We start from the raw sequence: 6,444 nt of genomic DNA, 5'->3' as shown, positions 1-6,444 counted from the left end.
CAGTGTGATTAAAGGAAGAATCTAAAATTACAAATATATGGTTAGAAATACTTAAATACAATAGGCTCCAGGCAAGGAATGGCTATACTGTGCAAAATGCTTTGCCCTTAAATGCACTATTATTACCACCACCGAGGCAAATTTTGGCAGTTATCTGTCTAATACCACAGATTTTTATTTACTCTCAAAGCTCTGTAATTGATTTCTAACTAAAGCAGCACCGTTGTGAAGAAAAAGAAGAACTTGCAGCCTGGCAAGTCCTGTGCTTGTCAGTTCTCAAGTAGCTCTCAAGTTGTTTTAGTGATAACATCGTGTATTACTTGCTGGTAGAAAAGGATTTATTACTACTTGATAGTAGAAGACATAACATTTGTTTACCTGATCAGGACACAGCAGACGTCAGATCTGACCCGCAGGGCTGAGCAGTCTGATGCTGCACCCTCTGTAGTTGATGCTTCCTGCTATTTTCAGCAAAAATCAAGACTCTTACCAACAGCAACTAGAACCACTCAGGCATTTTCCTTAGAAGCAACTTCATAGCTTACAAATCATAAACTTGAAATAAATAAATGAATGGAAAGGTGTTGCTTTTTGGACTTAGCTATATTTTCTTCCCATAAGGGAAGAAGTGTGCAATATATAGGGCACATATCCATAAAGAAAGATGCCTGGCTTCTCTTTACAGCTCCCCTATTAAGACCTCGTTAACTCGAGTCCGTTAACTTCTTCATTTATTCCCTAGTCCTGCTTCCTTATTTGTAAAGAAGTGGTAAAAAACATTATACCTAACTTGAAAATCACAATACATATATATGTATTTGTTATCCCATAGTCTTCCTTCATACACACGCACACGGAGTGTGTGCTGCTTGAAATTGTCTTCGGTGTTGCGTTGTGTTATATGTTATTTCTTGTTATTTTCTTGTTGTTCCTCAATGTTCCAGCTGATTATCGTAACTCTGTTTTAGCTTGCTGATTGTTCAGCTTCTTTGTTTGTATTTAGGGGCGCTTCACTTGTGGTCCTGCATGTTTCATTTCCAGAAGAAGCTGTTAGCGTGTCACGTTCGTAGAGATTTCACATAGGAAGGGGAGTTGTTCCAGGGTGAATATCTGATCTGGCAGCAGCAGGTACCAAACAGCTGCCAAGCTTGAATGCACGTGGTTTGAAAGCAGACTTCCCACAAGTGACCTGCACCATTTCTTATTATCTAACATTTTCCAACACTTACAGCAGTCTAGCAGTAAAGCCACTGTGGGATGAGCTTGTATGTTACTCTGCTAATAAGTAACCTCCTAATTAACAAACAGAAAGTACTTTATAGAAGATTACAGGACTAGATCCCAACCTCAGAGTTGATATCAAATTCCTCTCTGACCTCAGGGAAAAAAATCATGTTGAGGGCAGGCAGATTTTGAAAACTGCCAATAAAAACAGCCCAGGGGACCTGTATTTATTATGACAGTGCCCACCAGTTTGCAAATTAAAATGGTTATATTTGGTTCTTATGTAGAACACTACAAGAAGTAAAATGACTCTGTCAGGTACAGCGGTGCGGGTGCTCATCTACAACCAAGTGTAGGGTGAATGAAGATGGAGAATAAGTCTGCAAAACGAAATAGTGCCTGGCTGCTATACTGCTTAAGATAAACCTGCATGGGCTAGTTGGCATGCCAGAACTGGTGTGGCCATATTGCTGAACTGGTGCTCAGGGATTCCATAACCTTTAGGAGAAACAGGATAAGTCAGCCTCTGACCTGAGCGCGCTGCTGCTGGTCCTCAGGCTGGCTCAGGGTGAGCCCCTGATCCTCACGCCTTTAGGAGGGGTTGCACGGGGCCCACAGTTTCTGCAACAGGGAGTGAAGATATGGTGTTCTGTAGAAAAAAAAAAAAAAAAATAATCAGTCTTCTTGGCCGTTCAGCATTTCTTTACGTAGCGTTTCGGTTTAGCGATGTTTACGCCAGTGTTGTGTGATTTTAGATTTATCGAGCTGTACAGGGAGATGTGGGGAAGGGTATTCTAGAGAGCATGACTGCCACTGTGATTTTAACTGTCATCACTACATGGAGTGCTGCCCTGACTTCAAGAAAGTCTGCACAGTGGGTAAGTTCCCAAACACAGCCAGTTCCTCTCGCCAAGGCTTCCGCTCCCGTTTGCTCCAGCTCCCCACCACGCCAGCGTCTCTCCTCTGAATGCTTAAATGTCTCTTAAATGTTCACTGTGTCCTCGTTCTCTTCTCATACATGTGTCGTTCTCCCCCTCAAAAACCCAGTGATAACCTCTCGCAACCCGTTCAGAGAAAATTGTCTATCCACAGGTTATCACCCAGAAAAGGACTTTGCTTTTCAGAAGAGCAGAGCTGGGCAAGGGGTGGGGGAAAACAATTTACCTGCTTGTTTTCTTCTCCTTGGCTCATTTGCACTGTATCTGTTTGTCTCTTATACAAAAAAAAAAAAAAAAAAAATTCACAAAACTGAATTCAGAGTTTTGCAGGAAGAAATTCTAGGACATTCCAACTCAAATTGAAGAAGTGTGAAGGCTGTAGGGTCTAATCCAGAGTCAGAGGGTGTCCTTCCATGGATAGACATTGACTCTGGATCAAAACCACATCCAGAGTTTGATGGAAAACGTGGTCGGATGAGATTTATTTTATATGCTTCATTTATACACTAAACTGTATATTGTGTAAGCAAACCCAGGTTTTTCAAACTGTTTTACTGAGAGTCAAAAAAAAAAAAATCTTATGAATCACAAATGTCAAAAATATCAATTATTTAAGTAACTGCAGCCTGTTACACTACACTGTAGTGCTAGTAAGATTACAGGTGTAAAATGAGACTTCTTAGATCCAGCAACACAGGCCGAGTGTTGTTCAAAACCAGATGCAGTGCTCCCTAAAATGCTGGACATGCACCCTGGAAACACTCGCACTCCAGTCTTCCCCATCCTGATTTTGATTTGCAAGGGGACATGGGCATTTTTCATAACTGAAAGTATACACTGAGGCATCTTGATTATGTAGGCTAGTTATTTATGGTGGGCCAAATGCTGAAGTTATTCTGGCATCTCCATAGCATTTAATAAAATGTTGAAGGCGAGAGGAACTCTTCCCTGTTCTACCCTAAATGGAATTAGGGTAGAATTCCTGTTCTATTCCTAAATCATGGAATTCAGGCATTAAAGGAGGCAGCCAGTCTGACTAAGGACTATTGCCCAGTTAGTGTGTGATCGATGCCGACTAAAATAGAGAAATTCCTGACATTGTTTATGAATAAAAACTGCCATAACGTCATAAAAGAAAAGCAATTCTCACCTATGCATGTGGGATGAATCCACTGACACCAACAGACTCACTCCACATCTACACTGGTCAACAGGCATTCAGAATCTGCCTGTACAGTGATCCTAAGTTTGCTAGATGGTGATTTAATTGTAAAATATGATTTCATGCCCTGTGTGCCACAAAGACAATGACTGCAATAGAGACTTCTGTACAGAAAATATACAGGACAAGAAAAACAGATTCTATGGCAAATTCTGGAAATACCAAGTGATAGTTAATTGTTGGGTCAGTTCTGCATCCTCAAAAAACATCCACTTCAGGCCTAAAATAATCACTTCAATTCGACTGTTGACTGAGTATCTATTAGAGACACTACTGGATGTTGATAAAGATTAGATTGTAATGTAATATAAACGTTTAGGGTCAAATTTTGCCCTTGGAGAAACACAGTGAGCATGTTTTGCTGAAGTCTGTAATAGCCGTGGACACATTTTTCCAAAAAGGTTTGGTCATTCTTTCGTGTGAAACAGAAGGACTGCAGTGAGTGAAGTTGTCGGAAGTCAACCGATAGTGAAATGTGAAAAGTGTGTGGTTATTGATCCTGTCAAAACATGGTGGATACTCCTTTAGCCCTGATAATTTAAGAACTATATTAAACAGACTGGGGTAACATTTCGAAAATAGCCACTCTGTGTGACGTCATGAACTCGTTCACACAATTAAGCTGCTGTGTTTGCCCAGAGGCACCAGGTACATGGTCATGACCTGTTTAGGCAAACTATTTTTCAGAAATGCTTTGGTAGGCGCATCACTCCTTGCCAAATGGTACCCTGACGAACACTTATTTGAAAACCCAACCCAGAATTTAAAAACTATTCTTGAGATAACTGCTATTTGATGGGAGCCTTCTGTGATGGGACCTAGCTACAGTGAACTCTGAGGTCACGTTTTATCCCACTATAAATTCTAAATACACCGCAACGGCCAAGTGCAGTTCTGGTTGTATGGCCTGATCCAAACCCCAACTTCTGGTTCAGACTGGAATAACCGCCCGATTTTATGAAGCTGTTCTTTACACCAGCTTAAGCAAACGACTTCGCTGTAGAAAGGTCCCAGTGTTAGGTGTGAGCCAGCCCAAACCACTGACCCCTGTCCTGCCTCACGCAGCACTCTCCTGCAGAGGACGTTGCTTTGAAGCCTTTGAAAGAGGAAGGGAGTGCGACTGCGACGCAGACTGTGAAAGATATGGCAAATGTTGCCCAGACTACGACAAACACTGTAAAGAGGGTAAGAAATTTCTTTGTCACTATGTTTTTCCTAGCTGTATTGAAATATAGATGCTTTGCAATATCATAAAATGTTAACTGTGGGGGCTTCTTAGGGCACAAGACGTTAGCTACTGAAGAACAACAAAAAACCCAAACAAAAGTAACAAAACCTAATTTCAAAAACAAATTGGCCATTTTCTCAAGTATGAAGACTTTACAGACGCGTAAAGGTAGGTATGGTGGAAGCCATCACCAAGATATGAATTCTGAGGGTAAAGTTTTGTTTTGCATTAGTCACGCTCTCATTTACTGTAAGAACTATCACCCAGAATAAAACGTGTGAGGCCAGGTTTTGCACGCACACTTCCACTCATTCAGGGACAGAAGCTGGGGAGAATGAATGACACACTGCAGTAAAAAGTCTAGTTCATCTTACAAAACCAGGAGTAAAAAAGGGAGGTCCAGCTCCCTTAAATTCCCCACGCATCCAAAAGAGGAGCATACCTGTACCCTGCACCGGGACGGTGCTACTTGAACCTCCAGACCACTCGCTTTGGGTTACTGCAGTCACTGGCAGCACACAGAGCTCCTGGGTCCTCCCCACCACCTCGCATCCAGAATGGGAAGAGCAGCCCAACACAGCTGGGACAACTGGGAGGAAGTGCAGGAGCTGCCTGGTTAGAAGGGGTTACACATTCATGCTGCAGCAAGAGGAATTTTAATGCACATTCAACCTTTAGGCTGCAAATTCTGTTCAGGGAAGGATTGCTCTGATCCATGGTCACTTCTGTTTATTCTGTCCTTCACTGCAGAACCTGATGGGTTTTTGTTAGCTGAGCACTAAGACACAGATCTAGAGGAGCAGTTTTACCTTCACGTAGCTTTAATGACACCAGGAATTAAATTCTAGTCTAGAAAACATCAATAGAATATGTTCAATTTCATCATGTCCTTTAACTGTCCGCTACTTACGGACCTAAATTCATTTCTGTGAACGCACTTGGCAGATGTGGCTTGGCACTGGGTCGCTGCATGCCCGGGTCAGACAACCTCCAAGGCAGCCAATTTTGAAAGTGTGCAGTTTAACAAACAAGATGAGTTCAGGATTATCATTCGGTTCACATTACTAACCACTCCCAGTCCCCAAAAGTGACGACTCCGGAACCTGATTCAGTTCCCAAAGTGGTTTTATTTCAACAATTACAATGTCTGTCTCCTTCTCAAAAAAAGCTTCAGGATATAGTCCACCACTCAACCTTATTTGCTTTGAGTACTAGCTTGCTATGAAAGTAAATCCCCTGATACCCTGGTCATCGCCTTACCAGACGAAAATACCACTCCTTCTGTGAAAAAATTGTGAAATGGCAGTTAGCAACTCCTTTAATTGGGTCCAAAAGATCCTGCAGGTACCCTGAGCTCCATCATGCCTTCTTTCACAACAAACAATATCCTTCTACAAGGCTACACTAGTGGGAAAAGAGAGTCACACTTCCAGTTGTACAATTTGACCCAACAACAAATTAAAAAATATTTTCTGGCTCTTACTGGATGCAAGTGGACTTCCATGCGATCTTCAGAGCTGGAAAATCTGAACACTTTTCCAGTTTCTTCTAAAACTCAGCCTACTAGAAGTTAGCTTAACACCTTGCGTTGTTTCTTTGGTCCATACCTACTTTGTGGCTTCTGTCTCTTTCAAGGAAACAATGGCTTTTAAGATGTCTCTCTGAAATGATAACTTCTGAGCAGAACTGTCATATGTCTGAAGAACCACAATATGAGTAAATCTTCAGGGGATTAGCAGAGTAAATGCTTGGCTAATATGGTAGCTCCCAGAGATACCCTATAGCGAGTCAACCCCAAGACATCTGTAGTCAAAAAAATAAGCTGACAAAAA

Source organism: Tauraco erythrolophus, chromosome 10, assembly GCF_009769465.1.
Source record: "Tauraco erythrolophus isolate bTauEry1 chromosome 10, bTauEry1.pri, whole genome shotgun sequence".
NCBI lineage: Eukaryota > Metazoa > Chordata > Aves > Musophagiformes > Musophagidae > Tauraco > Tauraco erythrolophus.
The sequence above is the reverse complement of the archived record's forward strand: the minus strand, read 5'-3'. Positions refer to the sequence as shown.